General features: G+C 40.5%; 1 protein-coding gene across 5 annotated transcripts in view; it reads right to left on the bottom strand.

The window, feature by feature from the left end:
* The window catches only part of RAD51B (RAD51 paralog B), a 760911-nt gene that overhangs the window by 369332 nt on the left and 370115 nt on the right, over nt 1-21464 (bottom strand). The gene's annotated exons all lie outside the window — the stretch shown is intronic.

Raw genomic sequence — 21464 nt, 5'->3', positions numbered from 1 at the left:
GTAAATTCACTCTCTAAACCTATATCCCCCTGATACATGTCAGAAGCCTGGTTCCTGCAGGTAAGTCATCCCCATCTTGGAACTCCTCAAGGACTAGGAATCTTTTGGGCATTGAGATTTCCCTTAGGGTGGCCCCCAGGGGGCGAGGCGTGTGGACAACTCTGACAGCCCTACCACTGATCACCAGGAGAAACACAGCCCCTCAGAATCGTCCTACTAATTTAGGTGCCGTCATCCTGGATCAACACAGTCCTCACCCCTACTCTAAGCCACCTGTCCTGGTCTCTAGAGCTCTATCCACTGTTTTCAGTGAACTGGGATGGAGTGGCAAGGAAGATCATGAATTAGAGCCATCTCAAAGGTTTGGTCAAGTGGGACAAAGCCCCCACCCCCCATGTATTGGGGGCCTTGGCTGTTCTCAGAAGAGAAGCATAAGTCAGGGAGAAGACTAGCACCCAAAAGGTGAAATTTACATATAAAAGAAACTTGCTGCTGACGTCTTTTAGCGCAGGGCTCTTTGGCACCCCTTTTACCTACCATACGTTGTTTACGATTTTTACTTTCTGGTTTCTGATGATCAAGGCTGCCATTAGTGCTCATTTGAACCAGATGTTTTCCACAAGAAAATGTCAGATGAGGGGGAAGGGCGAGACCCATTATGAGAGAACGTAGGCCTAACAACTTTCCTCCTCCAGGAGACTCTGCAGATTTGACTCAGGTTTCCGAATTGAAAGCCTGACATATATTCTTTTTTTGCTTACAGTAAAATATAGTTCTGTGTGTTCAAATAAGTCCTACTTGTGAGGGAGGAAAAAAAAAAAGCATTGTGAAATAAATTAATCTTTACTGTATATGTCACCGATATTGACTCAATAAATCTAAAATGTAAAGTTAGAATTTCATATTCATAATCAATATTATTATAGCATAAGATTGAAGTTCAAAAAATGTCTTTAATATACAACTACAGATGTGATAAATTCACTTGGGTAATAAAAAAATGTAAAAAAAAATTTTTTTTTAATGTATTTAAATTTTGGTTGAAAATACGCTGTTGGGAGTTCCCATCGTGGCTCAGAGGAAATGAATCTGCCTAGGAGCCATGAGGATGAAGGTTCGATCCCTGGTCCCACTCAGCGGGTTAAGGATCTGGTGTTGTGGTGAGCTATGGTGTAGGTCACAGATGCGGCTTGGATCCCATGTTGCTGTGGCTCTGGCGTAGGCCAGCAGCTACAGCTCTGATTTGACCCCTGGCCTGGGAACCTCCATATGCCATGGGTATGACCCTAAAAAGACAAAAAAAAAAAAAAAGAAGAAGAAAATACGTTGTTAACATCACTGGGACTGGAGGGTTCATTCCATTCCATCCCTTCTATGTGACTATTTGCTTCCTGGCCTTCTTTTTCTTCTTAGGTCTTCCCCGGCTTCTGTGAAACAAGAAATCCCACTTTTTGTTTTTTGCGTGTGAGGGGTTAGATTTGACTTTCTATCCCTTGCAAAAAAAAAAAAAAAAAAGTCTTGATTAAAATGTTGTATTACGCATTATAACTTTTTTGTGTTCAAAAGTTTGTTTTATAGGCAATCTGCGAAAAACTGTGGGAAAGTGCTGGCAGATACGCTGTTACTTTCAACTCTCACAACCATGGCTCAGAGACTTGCTCAAAAATGAATACATAACAAGGAGCTACTGTATAGCACAGGGAAATCTACTCAATATTCTGTAATAACCTACATGGGGAAAGAATCTGAAAAGGAACAGATGTATGTATAACTGATTCACTTTGCTATACACCTGAAACTAACAACATTGTAAGTCAACTATACTCCAGTAAGTTTTTCAAAAAAAAAAAAAAAAAAAAAAAGCTAAGAGTCTTGGAGAGGATTCCAACCTAGGCTGATAAGACTCAGAATTCCAGGGACCTCCTGAAGGAGGTGGGGGGGCTGGGTGCAGTTGTTGGTGAAGAGGCACTGGGAAAATCCCACAGTAGGGATCCATGAATATAAATTTCAACCACACTTGGTAAAAAGCTTAGGCTATTCACCTTTCTTGCTACCAGATCTGAAACTTTTGTGCATCTGAATAAACACACACTGCCCTGGGGTTTGGGGAGGGCTGGGAGGGGAATGAGGAGGGGTGTTCCAGGGCAGCTCGAGATAGGGGCTGCAAGGATCCCATGAGTTTGACCTTCACTCCCATTCCACCTCCCGGTATCTCAGGTTGCCGCCCCCACCCCACCTCCAGGTTAACAGTGCCCCAGCCACTGAACAATGCTCCTAAAACCTCGGACCCCACATCCCCCTGCTTCCCTGCGCCCCCGACGCCTCTTTCCTGAACTGCTTTTCTCCTCACTCTGTAACAGCACAAACACACAAGTGTACACACACTCACACACACACACACACACACAGCAATACTTACATGAAATGGCACACTGTAAGTGGGATCACAAGGTGAAAGGCTTCTAGGGAGAAGGGGTAACATTACCCAGCAGGGGGTTACTCGGCAAGGATGGTTTTGAGGCCTGTACTCACTAAAGGAGAAGTCTTGAACCCAACCAGTATCCATGAGCACACGGGTTCAATCCCTGGCCTCACTCAGTGGGTTAAGGATCCAGCATTGCCATGAGCTGTGGTGTAGGTCACAGAAGTGGTTGGGATCCTGCATCCCTGTGGCCGTGGCATAGGCTGGCAGCTATAGCTCTAACCCAACCCCAAGCCTGGGAACTTCCATACGCTGCAGGTGTGGCCCTAAAACCATGAATGAATGAATGAATACGTACATAGGTAAGAAAGTAAACAAGTAAATAAATAGTCTTATCAGCACCCCGCCCCCCTTTCTGTGCCTGACCTTGGAACCCCTGGCCTGACTCTCTTGCCTCAGGTTTGCATGCTTTGCTCTCTTTTCTGTCTTAGACCGCTCGGCCATCCTGACGCATATCTCTTTTCTGTCTGAATCGCCTACGTTCCTTTGGCCTCATCTCTTTTCTCATTTCTCTTTTCACATTTCTCTTTTCACAAAGCCCAATATCAGTCCTATACCTGTTATTGGTTTGGGGGGGTTGAGGGGTGAATCTGAGTCCCAGTTATGCCCAATCCTTGGCTTTGGGATAAGCAGGGATTTTTAAATATTTAATACCAAGGATCATATTTTACCCAGGGAGTGCCCCTCTATAGTTGCTGTGTAAGGCAAAATTTACATAATCAAAATTACCCTGGAAAATCCCTTAAACCTCCTAGCAAAAAATACATATATATGGTTTTGCAGTTACAATACTGCACAGTAATATGGGTATACAGTAATATGCATAGCATATAATGAAAATTACCAGTGCAAAATACAATTCTCCAGTATTTTCAATGATACACAAGAAAGAGAGCCCAAAGTTGAACGTGAATAAATTAACTGGGCCGCTGATGCTACCTCTCTCTTTCACACCGACTCCCACAGGCTTTTTGCACACTTCTAAATAGGCTTAGGGGCTCCATTTACATGAAAAGACAGACAGCTTCGGGAACCTTTGAGGCCTTAAGATACACAATCACCACAAAAGAAAAAGGGAGAGCATTCTTTCACACAGATCTCTTTTCCCGTTTTTTTGCCTTGTGGCAGGAACAAAAGATGTCTGAAAGAGAAAGCCAGTAAGAAACTGCAGGCAATAACTTCTACACCAGGCTGTGGGAGCTACCCAGTTGCAGAAGGCTTCCTGGGGCTGCAGCATCCAAGCACGCGCAGGCTTGAGGGATGACTTGGCCTAAGGTCTCTGAAGGACGAACAACCCTTAAGAGAGTATGGATGCTAAGAAGCCAGATAGAATGGATTGGAAAGGGCATTGAGGTTAAAGGTGAGACAAATGTTACCTGGGACGCTTAAGGATTAATGGGAGCAGAATAACTTTTGCAAAAGGGTTTATCGTTTTCAAATTGTAATCCGTTCTCCAAGCATATCTTTAAATATAGTGTCATGTCATCATGTACGTTCATGTTCTCGTACATGTGAGGAAATAAGCTTACCCCTTATCGTTACCCCCACTCCCCTCTCCTCCCCACTTCTTCCTCCTGCCCACATGGACAGACACACAGACAATGCCGCAGGCACTCAAGCTTGCTCCGACCCCACGGCCTCTGCACCAGTTATTTCCGTCCATCTAAAATATATCCTCGCTTCTCCCCATGACTGGATCCTTCTCATCATTTAGGCCTCCGCTTAAGCTGTCCCCTCAAAGAGGCCTTCTCCGACCATCCATCTTACATCGGCCAAACTCGCCACATACCCCCCACCATCTCCTTGTTATCACCTACCCTGATTTTATGTACCTGGTCACACTTATCACTATCTGAAAATAAATCATACATTTGTTATTTCGCTTATTGTCAGAATCCCTCCATTGGACTGTAAGCTCCTTGAAGACGGAAACGCTATGTTACTCACCACTCTCTCCTCAATGCCTAGAACATGCCTGGCTCAGTGTAGGCGTCCAAGAAATATCTGATGAGAGAAGAAATGATTCTCAGGCAAAACAGCCATAAAGCTATGGCCATATAGCCTTAGCCCTCCTGCCTGGACGCCAGTACTATGGCCAGGGCACAATACCTAATTGGTACCTGCTACCTTAAGCACCAGGAAGAGACCAAGAGGGAAAACAGAGCTTTCAGAGATCAACGTGCAAGCTTAAAGTTATATATAGACAGCCAAGAACTATAACAGACCTGATTGGCTTGAGGCTTCTCTCTATACCATCCTCCCTCTCTGCCCATTGAGAGAGGGAAGAGGTGCCAGAGATGCAGAGCCGTGATCTACCAGGAATATCAGATATTTCCCTCTCCAAGATCTCCAACAGAACCAAGTCCATATCCCATGAACTTAAACCCAGGCTCCTTCTACCTGGCCCAGCCAGACGCAGTAAGAACACAGGGTCCTAATTCATGGTTTTATGGGGGAAAGCAAGCATGGTTATGGCATAACCATTAGACTTGTGATGTTCTCCTCCTTGACCAAAGAATACACCCACTTCCCTGCACAGGATTTGTTAAAATTCAATTCACTGGAACTTTACTGAGCACACTGCAGACCCAACACCGCACCAAGGACACTGCTACAGAGGACACTAACATGAGAAAGAGTCAGTGGGCTCAGCACCCACAACTTTATGGTGGGAGATACAAGACAAACAAAAACGTAGGAGGAGGCTGACCAGAAGTTCAAGAGGAGGCCTGGAGGGCTTGCTTTAAGAATCACTTACTACTGTAACAGTCCACTCAGAAGATAATATGCAGAAGGCTGAGGGAACCAATCATAATAAATGCATGTGTCCCCTATAATCTGAGCTTTGAAAGACACCAAAGAGCTAACTAGAGAATCAAGGACATAATAGCACGACAGTAACAGATCACGATGAATGGGTGGATGGGGAACAAACAGATCTTCCCCCAGTATCTTCTCGCGTGTCATCCTGGTATCCTAGTTACATCTACAAGGGTAATTAATTTGTATCACCATGCAGGGGAGAATTTCAACTTTGTCCTTGTTTTTACACATGAAAAAGTTGACGCTCAGAGAGATGTGTTAAAAACACAAAGGGGACGCGTCAAGATTGGATCCTAAATCTTGAGACTCAGCAGCCAGCCCTCCCCACAACCAGTCCCTTGATCAAGCACTCACATAACCAATCTTTGTGAGACAGAAAACCACACATCAAAGGAGTTTTCCAAATCCAGTGTTTTTTGGTGAAAATGACATCAATTTTCCAATTTAAAACAAACAGAGGATGCAATTCAGGAAAGCTATAGATCGCAGAAGCAATTTCTTCTCCAGATGGCATAGAGATACGAATAGCGGTTTTGAGCAATGTCATTTATCTTTTGGAAATGTTTGATACAAATATCCACTAAAAATTAAAAAAAAAAAACCTGGAAATTAAAAAAAAGACTATAATAAATGTAATCACTGGCTGCTTACTAAGAGAATTTGCTTTATAAAATATGTTGCTAGCCTCTCAGAATAATCCTGAGTTAATATAAAAAATATACATTAATGGTGCTCTGTGCATGTACCCTTGACAGATCTGTGCCTATCCATGGTCTGCCATTCATCCTGCTTTGGAATGGTATGACACCATGGCCATTTATAACCACACTGTCAGATTACAGTGGGCATTGCCTACTTAACCTTGCCCAGTCTTCTTCAATCCCTAAAAAAGGGCAAATCCCTTTGTGTTAAATCACACGTGATGACCCCAGCAAGATGTCTTTTAAGCACTCTGCGCTCTGAGAGTTTCTGAATCATCCTTCCTTTCTTTACACTTTTTTCAGTTTTGTTTTTTGTTTTTTCAAAATAGCAAGAGAGCAGAAGGGCCTAATGGGATAAAGATTGAGTGGCGGCAACAAGCGTGCGGACGGGGCTTCACCTCCATAACTTCCTGACATCTTGAGGCTTCCTCGACATGTGATCTCCAACATTCAAAAATTCATTCACATGCATCTAAAAGCAATATTTTGATCTCCTTGAGAAAATCAAGAATTTTAGTGAGGCATTATAACCGTATAATTTCTAGGAGTGGTAGATGCGATAAAGAAGCAAAGGAAAAATTCCATACTTTGAAGAAATGACTTGTATTCACTGATGACAGCTCAAGAGGAGGTTCATTTAGCACTTTCTATCTCTCTGTTTTTGAAAAAGACTCTCATGCAATTCAATCCATTTCATTCGACAAATATTTATATTGTACCTTCTATGTGACAGGGCTCTGTTTTAGGGGCTGAGATTACTGCAATGGCCAAAACAAAGTCAATGCCTTCTGGAGCTTACACTATGGTAGGCTGTATTATGTTGGAGTGTAGGTTGGAGGAATGACAAGTAGGCAAGTGCAGCTGTGGTCAAGAGGGAAATCTGATCAGAATGATGGAAGACCATGTAAAAGGTTGGGGGGCATGGTGAGGATTTTGGATTATGTCCTGAGACAGATGAAAAGCCACAGCACAGTTCTGGGCAGTGGAGCGATAGGGCATGATTTATGTTGAGAAAGACCACCCTGGGTGCTGTATGGGGAATAAATATAAGAGGGTAGAAGTAGAAATGGGGAATTCAGGCTATTACAAGTTACTTAGATCACTAATGATGGTGACCTGAGTTGGTGTGCTATAGGTAAGAGTAAGACCGGTTCAGGGCTTATGTTGAAACCAGAGTTGACAAACTTGCTGATAGATTCAACACAAGAGTAAGGAAAATGCAACCCGGAATGACTCTGAGGTTCTTGGCCTGGGCAACTGGGTGAATCATGTGCCTTTAACTATGACCATAAAGACAGAAAAAAAGCAGCTTTGGAGAGAAATCAAGAACTCTGTTTTAGAAGTTCCCATTGTGGAGCAGCAGAAACGAAACTGACTGGTATCCATGAGGATGAGGGTTTGATCCCTGGCCTTGCTTAGTGGGTGGGGGATCCAGTGAGCTGAGGTGTAGGTCACAGATGTGGCTTGGATCCCACGTTGCTATGGCTATGGCATAGGCTGGCAGCTGTAGCTCTGGTCCCACCCCTAGCCCAGGAACTTCCATATGCTGTGGGTGTGGCCCTAAAAAGTGGGTGGGGGGGGGGGAAGAACTCTGTTTTAAATCTATTAAGTTTGAGATGCCTATTAGACATACAAGTGGCAATGTCAAGAGGCATCTGGGTATATGAAACTCGACCAAGGAATTCAGAGTTGGAATCATCATCAGTGTGTATATAGGTGATATTTAAAGCCATGGGACAGGGTACAAGCAAAGGCAGAAAAGTAAAGAAGTTGCTCACAGGTTGGAGGAATTAACATTGTTAAAATGTCTATACTACCATAGCGATCTATAGATTCAATGAAATTCCAATCAACACCTCAATGGCATTTTTCACAGAAATAGAACAAATCATCCTAAACATTGTATGGAACCATAAAAGACCTCAAATAGTCCAAGAAATCTTGAGAAAGAAGAACAAAGCTGGAGGCATCATGCTCCCTGATTTCATACTACATAACAAAGCTATAGTAATCAAAACAAACAGACACATAGATCAGTGGAACAGAATAGAGAGCCTGGAAATAAACCCATGCATATATGGTGAATTAATTTATGATAAAGGAGCCAAGAATACATAATAGAGTAAGGGCAGTCTCTTCAATGAACAGCGTTGGGAGGAACTGGACAAAAGAATGAAACCAGACCCTTTTATTATACCATATACAAAAAAATTAACTGAAAATAGATTAAAGACATGAATGTAAGACCTGAGACCATAAAACATACACAGTAAGCTCCCGGACATTAGTCTTGACAATGACTTTTTGAGTTTTATACCAAAAGCAAAGGCAACAAAAGAAAAAATAAACAAGTGAGACTACAGCAAACTAAAAAGCTTCTGTAGAGCAAAGGAAACTATTATCAAAATGAAAAGGCACCCTATTGAATGCAGTAAAATATTTGAAAATCACATATCTGATAAGGGGCTAATGTCTAAAATATATAAAGAAGTCATACAATGCACCAGCTAAAACAAACTGACAATCTTATTAAAAAATTAGCAGAGGATCTGACTAGACAGTTTTTCAAAGAAGACATACAGATGGGCAGCAGGTACACGAATAGATGCCCAACATCATTTATCATCAGGGAAATGAAAATCAAAGATACAATGAGATGTCACCCCACACCTGTTAGAAAGGTCATTATCAACAAGACAAGAGATAAGTGTTCGTGAGGATGTGGAGAAAAGGGAACACTTGTGCACTGTTAGTGGGAATATAAATTGGTGCAGCAACTATGGAAACAGTATGGAAGTTCTTCAAAAAATTAAAACAGAATTAGCATATGATCTAGTGATTCCATTTCTAGTTATTTATCTGAAGAAAATGAAACCACTAACTCAAAAAGATATATGCAGCCTCATGTTCACTGCAGCATTATTTATAAGAGCCAAGATATGGAAAGAGGTTAACCTAGATAGATGAATGAATAAAGAAAATGTGGTCATATAATATACATACAATGGAATATTATTCAGCTGTAAAAAATGAAACTGTCATTAGTATTAACCTGGGTGGACTTCAAGGGCATTATGCTAAGTGAAGTAAGTCAGACAGAGAAAGAGGAATGTTTTATGACCTCACATATGTGAAATCTAACACAATAACAATGAGACAAAAACAAAACAAAAAGAACCCCTTCCCCCAGCTCATCAGAGAACAGATTGGTGGTTGCCAGAGGCAGTGGTGATGACGGCGAAATAGGTGAGGGAATCAAAAGGTACAAATTTCCAGTTATAAAATAACTACTCTATGGAGAGGTAACGTACAGCATGGGGATTACAGTTAACAATACTTTATTATATATTTGAAAGTCATTAAAAGAGCAGATCTTAAAAGCTCTTTCACAAAAAAAAAAATTTGGAAACTATACTTGGTGACAAATGTTAACTAGACTTACTGTGGTGATTTCACTATGATATAAATATCAAATCATTATGTTATGTACCTGAAACTAATATAATGCCAAATGTCGATTATAGCTCAATTTTTTTAAAAGTTCTTATCACACACAAAATATTCTGTAATTATGTGTGGTTATGGATGTTAAATAAACTTATTGTGGTTATCATTCTGCAATGTACACATGTATCAAATCATTATGTAGTACACCTAAAACTAACACAATGTTGTATATCAGTGATATCTCAGGAGTTCCCAACGTGGCAGACCAGGAACCATGAGGTTGCGGGTTCGATCCTTGGCCTTGCTCAGAGGGTTGAGGATCCCGCGTTGCTGTGAGCTGTGGTGTAGGTCGAAGACGTGGCTCGGATCCCGCGTTGCTGTGGCTCTGTCGTAGGCCGGTGGCTACAGCTCCGACTGGACCCCTAGCCTGGGAACCTCCATATGCCACGGGAAGCGGCCCCAGAAATGGTAAAAAGACAAAAAAGACAAAAAAAAAACTCAATTTAAAGAAAGAAATTAGAAATATGCTCATGTTTTCAAATCAGCTGTATTGGACAAAGCACAGGTTTGATTTATTCAAGATGGAAAGGCTGTTGTAGATCATCTACACCAACTCCTTCATTTTTATAGATGTGGAAACTAAGGTCTAAAGTCATTACATATATACATGAGTTCTTTTCACTTGTCAGAAATATTCGTTTCTTTCTAAACTATTGATTTGGGGGAGATTACTTCAGTATATCATTAACACCAAGACCTGACTAGCTCTCCAAACTGATCAGAGCTGAAAAAAGGAGAAAGTGCTCAATACAATTAAAGCTTGGTTCAAAAATGCCATCTTATGGTATCCTGACACAAGAGAGTACTATGCAATTGAAAAAAAAAACAAACAAACAAAAAAAACAACCAACCTGTAAGGAGTTCCCGTCGTGGCGCAGTGGTTAACGAATCCGACTAGGAACCATGAGGTTGTGGGTTCGGTCCCTGCCCTTGCTCAGTGGGTTAAGGATCCGGCGTTGCCGTGAGCTGTGGTGTAGGTTGCAGACGCGGCTTGGATCCTGCGTTGCTGTGGCTCTGGCGTAGGCCAGTGGCTACAGCTCCAATTCGACCCCTAGCCTGGGAACCTCCATATGCCGCAGGAGCGGCCCAAAGAAATAGCAAAAAGACAAAAAAAAAAAAAAGAATGAGGAAAATCTCTATGGAATGATTTGGAATGATTTAAGAATATATTGGAGTTCCCACTCTGGTGCAATGAGAATTGGTGGCATCTTGGGAGTGCTGGGATGCAGCTTCGAGCCCCAGCCTGGCACAGTGGGTTAAGGATCTGGCATTGCTGCAGCTGCGGCTTAGGTGGCAACTACAGCTTGGATCTGATCCCTGGCCCGGGAACCCCATGTGCCATAGGGCAGCCAAAAAAAAGAGAATATATTATTAAGGAAAAGTACAGACAAATATCTATAGGATGCTATATTTTATGTAAGAAAGAAGAGAAAACAAGAAATATAAAAAGTATCTGTTCATAAAAAAATTTTAATTAAAAAAATTAAGTATCTGTTTAAATAAGAAATTCTATCTGCAAAAAGAAACAAAAGAGAAAAGAATTAAGGCTCAAGACCTGAGCTTGGAAGCGGAGGAAGAGCCAGCAAAGGAGACAGAGAAGAGCAGCAATGGAGGGAAAAAAGAAGAAAAGGAAGCAGCTTGTTGTTCCAGAAGCCAAGCCAAGTAAAGAAAATGAATCAAGGATGAACTGAGTCAAATGCTACTGAGAATACATGTAAGACAAAGACTAAGATTGGTCACTGGAATCAACAAAGCAAAGGTCGTTGGTAACCTTGGCAAGATTGGTTGCAGCGGGAGGGTGGGAACAAAAGCCTGATCAGAGTGGGTTGAGAAGAGAATAGATGAAGTCAAGACAGTGAGTGAGGATTTAAATATGTCCTTTGAGTTAGAGGAAACAAAGGGTAGCCAGAGGAGGAATGTGAAATCTGGGGTAGATTTTTAAGAGTTATTTTAACTTTAATGCTAACAGGAAGTGGAGAGAGAGAAATTAAGGAGGAAAGAAAGGTGTGGGGTGTTGAAGGAGGTGAGAGTAAGTGGGATCCAGTGCCCAAGCTGAGGGCTGGCCTTAGCTAAGATGAGGGAAGGGAGAGCAAGGGTGTAGCCAGAGTTGTTAGCGGGAAGGTGAGGAAAAGTCTCTTCGGACTGCTTCGATTTTCTCAATGAAATTAGAGAAAAGTTTATCAGTAGAGAGGAAGGATTAGAAGTTAGAAAAAGGAGAAGATATGAAATGGTTATGTCAGAGAAGGGATGTTAGAATTGCTGGGCAGGACTGAAGGCGTTCGAGTCAAGATGATGAATATCAATTTACATAGCACGTGATTTTCTTCAGCGAAAGCACGCAGTGGACAAAGAGGTTTAATTAGAATAGAGGTCTTCCAAAGAGATCTTCCTTAGGGCATATGCAAAGTCGTGATTACTGCCATGGACCATGACACAGTTGAGGATCTTCAGGAGCTCGAAGGGTTTTTGGAGTGGGGGTAACAGAATAAATTAGCTATAAATGTAGGCGGTGGTGGTCAGAGAAAAGGATACCTGAAGTCATGACTTTGGAAGTGCAGATGGTGTGATTGGTAACATCAGGTGGCAGGTAAGCCCATCACAATGTGTTGTTGAAGGAGGATGGAAGAAAAGATCCTTAGGGGGAGGAAGGTCACCCTGAAAAGCTAGAATGTTGGATGGATTATCTACACGTGTAATGAGGTCATCAGGAATGATGAGAAACATAATGTGGAGAGAAAGGCTGTCAGGAGCCTGGCAGAGACCAGGAAGTTGATCAACGACAACAGTTTTAGAAATGGACATTTCATAGGTCTGATTTCCTCTAGTTTAGGTTCTGTATTTTTTCTCATCTCTAATTAGGACCTAATTCTCGCTTCTGAGTGAACTCAGAATCTAAATATGGGTCCAGATATCAGTCATTACAAACAAATCCATAGTTACAGTAATCTGTTTCAGGTTCTTCTACTAGACCCATTGATCCTAGTCCACTACAAGGATGTCACCTTCTAAAGGAGATCACCTATCAACAGTCCCTCCTGCAGTGCTGATACAACGCCCCCCCCCCAACCCCATCTCCCTCACATTTTTTTGCTATAGACAAATGAAGTTTTCCGTAGATTTTTCTGCAAGTACAGCATCAAGTGCCATCCTTTCTCTCCTCCCCTCAACCATGTTGCTGCTTCTATGGCCTTCTATGTACAATTCTAGAGCCTCCACTGCCTAAGGTGGTCATTTTTGAGACCAGGTTTCCCTGTTCCCACTCAAAGTTGATTTCAGCAGAGTGAAGCAACTGAGTCAAGGACAGGAGGTGCAGGTTGCGGGGGCGGGGGGTGGTGGTGAGGAGGGTAGTGGAGAATTTGATAGTGGGTGGTGGGTCCAGAAGAAGCTTCTCAGAGCGTGGCTGAGACCCATGAGCCAAGGAGGCATCACGAGGTCCTGCTGCTGAAGACTACCTTCCAGTATCAGCCTTCACCAAGCTGCCATGGCTCCTGTTGTCAATTGTCCAGGCGCTTCTTCTTTCTTTGCAGAAATCTTTGCATTTGAGCTGACCGGAGTGGACCTTTATTCCTCACAACCACAAAAGTATAATTCAAACAGTACACTATGAGAAGGAGGAAAAATAATGTTCTCCCACAAACTGTCCCATGGGGATGGTCATGAACTGTCCTAAACAAAGAGTCAACCTGCGGAGCTTTGAGTGAGGATACGGTGGCGAAGGTGCCTTCATTGTTTGATATCTCACACACACACACACACACACACACACACAGGCTGAAGTCACATCCTTGAGATGATGTAGTTTTATAAAATAAGTTACATATTGAAGGTATCATAGAAATCATTATTAGTAATACAGACACATAAACTGATACACATATGCTGTTTGACTAGTCACTGACCCTGGAGTTTTTAATTTTTATGAAGACATAAAGTCCGTGGGGACTTCCCAGGGTCACAATAATTTTATTACTGAGGAAAGATAAGTTTCAGGGATAAGAAAAAAATCAAAGAATCAAAACCAACAACTGGTTTCAAATCTTACTACCCATGTCACCTCACACAATTCATGTTTCATAGTCTCAGTTACATATGTCACCATTAAAAGGTGAGGAGTAGTAACTTTCTCTCAGGACTTGATAGCTATTTAAGTGAAACGAACTATTCTAAACATTTAGGACCATGTCTGGTATATAGAAAGTGTTCCAAAATGATCAGTTTCCATCCTTTAGTTTTAATGTTCTTGCTTTCCTCAAAATTAATAAGTCTATCCATTAATCAAAAGCATTAACTATCCTTTCTTGGAAATTTTTTCATGGACATTATAAACCTCCGGATTCTAAGTAAGGATTCTTGCCACATATTAAGTGCTCAATGTATAAATCAGGAGATAATTTATTTTGTAACTTTTTGATTTTCTGCTTTTCTAGGTGATAAAGAAGACACGTTTGTATTTTTTGTGTGTGTGTGTGTCTTTTTGTTGTTGTTGTTGTTGTTGTTGTTGCTATTTCTTGAGCCGCTCCCGCGGCACATGGAGGCCCCCAGGCTAGGGGTCTAATCAGAGCTGTAGCCACCGGCCTAGGCCAGAGCCACAGCAAAGCGGGATCCGAGCCGCGTCTGCAACCTACACCACAGCTCACGGCAACGCCGGATCGTCAACCCACTGAACAAGGGCAGGGACCGAACCCGCAACCCCATGGTTCCTAGTCGGATTCGTTAACCACTGCGCCACGACGGGAACTCCTGTATTTTTAATATATGTACACCGAAAATAATGCATATATTCCTAAAGATGCAGATTAAATCTTTCTTGCTCACTATGTTAAACTATGTTTCATTTGGTCTGAATTCTTGATTACTGAATAATTCTTTGGAGAGATAATATATGTTCTGCTTTACTGTATATTTTTTTTACTTTTAAAAGAAGTTTTACTTTTTTCTTTTTATCTTTTTACCCCTATCACCCATTTCTCCCACAACCTGACCCTCACCTCTGGCAACCACCAATCTGTTCTCTATATCTATGAACTTGTTTTCCTGTTTGTTTTTTTATTTCCACATATAAGAGATCAACAGTATTCACAAAGGATTTCACTTAGCATAATGCCCTAGAGGTCCATCTATGTCACAAATGGCAAGGTCTCATTCTTTTTTGTGGCTGAATAATATTTCATTACATATAGTATATATATTCCACAATTTCTTTATCCATTCATCCATTGATAAACATTTAAGGGAGCTCCTGTAGTGGTGCAGCAGAAATGAATCCAACTAGTATCCATGAGGATGCAGGTTCAATCCCTGGCATTGCTCAGTGGGTTAAGGATCTGGTATTGCCAGTGAGCTGTGGTGTAGGTTGCAGACACGGCTTGGATCTGGCGTGGCTGTGGCTGTGGTATAGGTCAGCAGCTATAGCTCTGATTTGACCCCTAGTGTGGGAACTTCCATAAGCTGTGGGTGCAGCCCTAAAAAAAAAATAAATAAAATAAAATAAAAAAGATAAACATTTAGGTGGTTTTGTTTTCTTTGGATAAGTACTCAGAATTGGAATTGCTAGATCATATGCTAACTCTATTTTTAATCTTTTCAGGAACTTCCATACTGTTTTCCACAGTGACTACTCCAATTTACTCTTTTTTTTTTTTCCTTTTTTTCCTGGCACTACCTGCGGCAAGTGGAAGTTGCCAAGCCAGGGGTCAAATTGGAGCTGTAGCTGCAGCCTCCACCGGGGCAACACTGGATCCGAGCTGCATCTGTGATCTACACTGTAGCTTTCGGCAACGCCGGATCCTTAACCCACTGAGCGAGGGTAGGGATCAAACTTGCATCCTCACAGAGACAACACTGGGTCCTTAACCCACTGGGCCACAATGGGAACTCCCCAGTTTACTCTTTCAAAAAACAGTCTATGGTAGAAATAAAAGACAAAGAGTCCCCACTTTTACAAAGCTTATAACTGAGTTAGGATGTCAAAAATTTTCATAGAAAACAGCACTTAAAAATCTAATATAGTCTTATAATAAACTTCAGGGTTTTATAATATTGTTACAATGGAAATCTTCCAATTAAAAAAACTACCCATCCACTAACTTAACAAGTCAACTGTTTTCATTTATCCATGCTCCATCCTGATCCATATATACACATTTTTATAATTTGATATTCTGTTCTTACTGTTTACCATCATGGCAAAATCCTTACCAATGCAAAATATTTAAAATCATTTAACTTTAAATTGTTATCAATTAATAGAAGCATAGTATTAAAGGAACTAGTCACCACTGTTAGACATTGAGGGTGTTTTTCCCTTCATAAATAATGCTGCAATTAATCTGATTACTGCATTGATCATTTTCTAATTTTTTCCCATCTTAGATTTTATTACTTTTCTCTAGAACTTTTGCCCCCAGCAATCAAATGGTAAAGTAAGAGCTTTGTTCATAGAAATACTGATTACTTATGATCTTTTTAATATGCCTTAGATGAATAAACCCAAATTTTATATTGATAATTTTAGTATTTATCTGCCTCAATTCGATTGCTTCCTGTGCCCAAAGTCTAACTTTTTATATCAACTGTCAGACTGTTAAAGTTTCGCAGCAAGAGAGATGGGTGGTGAGAGATTAAGACAGCAGGATAGGCTTGTGAAGGAGGGAGGATCTGACCCAGGGCTTGGAGACATAGAAGGATTGTGAGCTGATCTCAGAGAAGAGGGACTCTACAGATAAAGAAAGCAGGGTGAGAAAAAATCCCAAACTGCTATGATGAAGCAGTGTAATTCACAGAGCTTCTTCCCCAAGAGCACCAGAGGTAATAAGGGTGAGTAAGAGAAGGGACACATGGAAGGATCTGAAAACCAGCCCTAAAAACTTCGACTCCCCAAATGGAAATGAATTCAGAGTCATAGTCATCGAATCAGATGAAACATTTAAATGGACTTTTCGATAAGACTTCTCTGGGGCTGATTTCAGATGCCCAAATCTGCCTGGCAGGATGAAGAGAAACTTCTTACTCTTTTCCAGAGAGAACACTTAGCAGACATCAGATGGTGAGGGGCAAGACAGAAATGGCCACCAACATTGGCTAGGAGAGGTAACAAAGATGCTATAACTTCAGTTACACAAGCTGTAACTCCAGTGACCTATTCTCAGAGTCAATGCCCAAAGAGAGTAAATCTGTATCCACTCGTCAAATTCAATGTGTCACCTGACCAAATCGAGTCAGAGGTAAGGTGTAGCACATATTTCTCTAGTTGACCACAGAATAATGTCCTGGATCCAGATGAATTCTCTTTGCACAGTATTTATTATTCTAATAAACCAAATGGAATGTTTAGAGATGACTGGAGCAATCTGATTGGCAAACTTACAGGGCATTCATTCTTCCAAGGTGACTGGTGCATGAAAAGTGAAACTATAGCACTCGTGTAAACAATCCATCTGCCTCATTTCCCTCCCCTAGGCACCTCTAATTTTCAGCTTATGTTAGCTGTAAGACGAGCTAATGTTTTTAGTGTAGAAAAATGGCATTATCCCAGACAGGACTTACTTTAAGGAAAAGAGGAAAAATGCTAAAGCCATACAGATGGTATCAGTAGGTACTGGTACCCATGACCAATGACTAAGATGAATCACTATTACATTTCAGCAGACAGGTGAGACCATGAATCTCAGAAACTAAACACTAACTTATTTCAGGCATCAAAAGTTCCACTTTAAACAAGAAAACTGTGTGATAACTTTTGCCCATAAATATGTATAGTCTTGAACCGATCCCAGAGAAATGACTGCAAATCAATAATACAGTCTGATTATCTCATTCTTTCAAAAAGGTCCCTCCCTGTGGGTACTTGGAAAATTAAGAGCAAATGATTATCTTATGAGGCAAACAATTTATAAAAAGGAGCCAGGTAAGTCAGACATGAAAACAGGACTCGGAATTATGGGGCCAGAACCAAGATGCACAGGCTCCTTCCTGGAGCCAGACCAACACACCAAATAGATGCCCTTCAAGGTGAATTCTTAATGATCTCCAGGTAGTTACCTTACACTTATCGTTGGCAAATCTTACTTCTTCTTGATGTTATTAATGCTTGCTTTCAACTCTTCCCCCCCATCTTTGAATTCATTCTTAGATCCAAAAGAGGAAACATTTTTTGACAATAGTTGAAACACAAAACTCTTTAAGATATTCATATTTTTAGAAAGGAGAGGAAAAGGAAAAAAAAAGGAGGAGGAGGAGCTAAATGAAGGACGAAGAAAAAGAAATAAAAATGAGAGAGAATGAGGAAGAAATGAGAGGTACTAGGTGAAAAGGGGAAGGAAGGAGAAGGGAGGATGTAGTTCTGTCTAGGAGGAGAAACAGAATATTCCAGACATGAAGGAATCAAGGCCACAGAGAAGTACATGCTGGACTATTTTTCCAGCTCCTCCCAAATCACGTCCTGGTTACTCAGTACCTAATGAGTATTCATAAAGCCCAATGCATTCACCTAACAAACTTCACAATGTTCAAGCCATGATCCCTTTGGTGGTTTGATGAAAGCTATGGAAGCCATCTCAGAAAAATGTTTCCAAGTACATAAAATAAAATACAAAGAGAAACTTCCTACTCTTTTCCAGAGAGAACACTTGGCAGACATCAGATGGTAAGGGGCATGACAGAAATGGCCACCAACACTGGCTAGGACAATCACAAAGGACACCGATTTTATGGAAATCCAGTTTTCAGACATAACTTTCGAATACGTGAAATATTAATAAATATGCCTCTTAATTGATTAAACAGCAAAATCTAGTGGTGGGCCTAATGTAATCACGATAATGTCAAAGTAGTGTAAGTATATAGAATATTTCAAGATATCTGGAACAATTGAAATAGTCAAGTATCAATAATTTAAAATCACAGGTACTGCTAATACAACTGTGGTGTGTTGTCTACCTTCGGAATGGAAGGAAATGTTAAACAATTTCATTACAAGGTTAGCAAAAATGGAGTGTAATATTGTTTCTTATCTGAGTTCATGGATATCCATTCAAGGAGGTGAGGGGTCCATTGACCCTAAGATAAGAATCTCTTTCATAAAGAGTCAAACAACTTGAAGAGTTAGCCTCTTTTCTTTCATGAAACTTTTAATCCAGCAGCCACCTAAGAATCCACAAAATTATGCAGACCAAAGTTGCTGAGGAAACCAACAACTCTGAAGAAATATAATTGAAGAAACAGCATGAAGTGGCACAAATTATACAGGCTTCTTGGAACAAGCCAAGTCCTTTCCAAATTCTTAAAGAAGTGCTAACATACTGGGGACATCAACTAATTGAAAAAATTAAATACGAGCCCCAGCTTATACCACACACACCACGGTTAGATCTGGACCCACCAGACTTCCATATAATTAAAACTATTCAAACGCTGGGAGAATACATGGGTGTTTTTCTTCTTTTTGGTGATTGTTGAGGTAAAGCAGGATTTTGCATAGTACTTGAGGCTAAAAAAATATACTCTCTGAAACATATGGTGATATAATGAAGTGGGAAGAGTGTGGGCTCCTGGGCCAGGCTGCCTGCGTTTATTTCACTTCTTTCTGTATAATCTTCTGTGCCTTAATTTCCTCAATAGGGAAACAGAGATAACATTACCTACCTCATTGGTTTGTTGTAAAGAGTAAATATATAAAAAGTGATAATATAAAACGGTTGACATGGTAGCTAAGTGCTAAAAAATGTGTCTATCATTATCCTAGCTTCTTTTAAGGTCCTTTTAAAAGTAAAAGAAATCACTAAAAAAATACCGACATATTTGATTACACAAAAATTTAAGACTTTTATTTATCAATGGCTCCACAAATACAATTAAAAGGTAAATGAAAAACTAAGGAAATAAGTAAAATGAATACGAAAGACAAAAGACGAATGGCCTTCCTACAAAGATTTCTTACAAATCAATATAAAAACACACATTAACATCCCCATAGAAAACCAACAAAAGACATAAACAGACAACTCATAGGAGACAAACTACAACACATAAAAATCTGTCCAAAAAGAAGGTTTAAATGATGAGAGAAAATACCTGAAGTAAACTATTAAGTAGAAAAAAAAAAGGACCAAACCTACATATAACAGCCTAACCATTTTATAAATACACAAATACACTGAAAAGAGTATGGAAGTGAATATACCAAGATGTTAAAGGTATTTCTCGATAGAAGATTACAAGAAAGTGATTTTTATTTTCTTTACATTTTTCTGGCCCTGACCACATTTACATGAAGAAACATTCCTTTCTAATAGAAAAAGAACGTAACACTGCAGCATTGCTTGAAAGAGTGAAACATTAGGAGGCATCTAAATGTGTATCAATAACAAGTGGGTGAAAAGCATACATAATACGTATGCATATATGCAAATAACTGCATAAGCAGCTGTTAAAAAAGAAATACTTTTTCTGCAATGTTTTTATATAAAAAAGAAACAAGTTGCAAAGCAGTTTAAGTATGGCGCCATTAAAAATGCTGTGTATATTTCTGCATTATTTCCCAAAAGGTGTGTGTGGGGAGGTATATGGCGGGGGTGGTAAAGGCGAAGGAGGAGACTAGATGAAGGCCTGAGGGAGGGTACTGAATTTCCAGAATCAAAAATAGGATCATATTTAAATGTAAATTCAAAAATACATATCCTGGTTAGATTCACATTATTTTACGTGGCTCCTATTTCTTCATCTTCCATTCACAGAATTTTTCAAGACTTACATTTGAGCTCCTTTAGTATTTCCCAGGAAAATTAGGACCTTCATCATGCTCTGAAGCTCAAAATTTCCACAGCTAAAATAGAATAAACAATTTTTTTTTTTTTAACGTTGTATGTTGCAGTTATCTAGTATAAGCTGTTTGGGCATAGGTATACTCAATTCCTTTGGGTCATAGGATTAAAAAAGGAATTTGAGCTCTTTCTCTTTTGTAGAATCTGTGAAAGACCTTTTAGAAATCAGTGACTCAAGAGTTCCCGTAGTGGCTCAGTGGTTAGTGAATCCAACAAGGAACCATGAGGTTGTGGGTTCGATCCCTGGCCTTGCTCAGTGAGTTAAGGATCCGGTGCGGTGCTACCGTGAGCTGTGGTGTAGGTCACAGATGCAGACAAAAAAAAAAAAAGAAAAAAAGAAAGAAAGAAATCAGTGACTCAAAAAGGAAGGCTATTGACTATGAAAGACACTCCCCCCCCCTTTTATTTTCTTTTTAGGGCTGCACCCATGGCATATGGAGGTTCCCAGGCTAGGGGTCTAATCAGACCTGTAGCCTCTGGCCTACACCACAGCCACAGCAATGCCAGATCCGAGCCACATCAGCGACCTATACCCCAACTCACAACAATGCCAGATCCTTAACCCACTGAGTGAGGCCAGGGATTGAACCCGCAGCCTCATGGTTTGTAGTCAGATTCGTTTCCACTGTGCCACCATGGGAACTTCAAAAGACACCCCTTTTAAATTCTCAATAAAAACCAGTGGAATGGATTAGCAATGAGATCCTGCTGTATAGCACTGGGAACTATAACTAGTCACTTATGATGGAGCACGATGGAGATAATGTAAGAAAAAGAATATTTGTGTGTGTGTGTAATATATATATTATATATATGTTATATATAATATATATATATGACTGGGTCACTTTGCTGTACAGTAGAAAATTGACAGAACACTGTAAACCAACTACAATGGAAAAAATAAAAGTCATAAAAAAACCAAAACAAAACAGTTCCTTCCTGCACCTCTCGGGTCAGGAAGCCGTCCACAACTGGCAGACAGGTCAATGTTTACGTGTATGACGGAGATAGCATAGCTGAATGAGAATTGCATTTGGTCACAATAGACACTGGCGTTTTTCCTACAGAAAACGGAGAACTTGTACGGAAATGTATTAGCATCTCATCGTAAACAACACTATTCTTTCT

Source organism: Phacochoerus africanus, chromosome 9 (genome assembly GCF_016906955.1).
Source record: "Phacochoerus africanus isolate WHEZ1 chromosome 9, ROS_Pafr_v1, whole genome shotgun sequence".
Lineage (NCBI taxonomy): Eukaryota > Metazoa > Chordata > Mammalia > Artiodactyla > Suidae > Phacochoerus > Phacochoerus africanus.
This window is presented reverse-complemented; position numbering and strand designations above follow the sequence as displayed.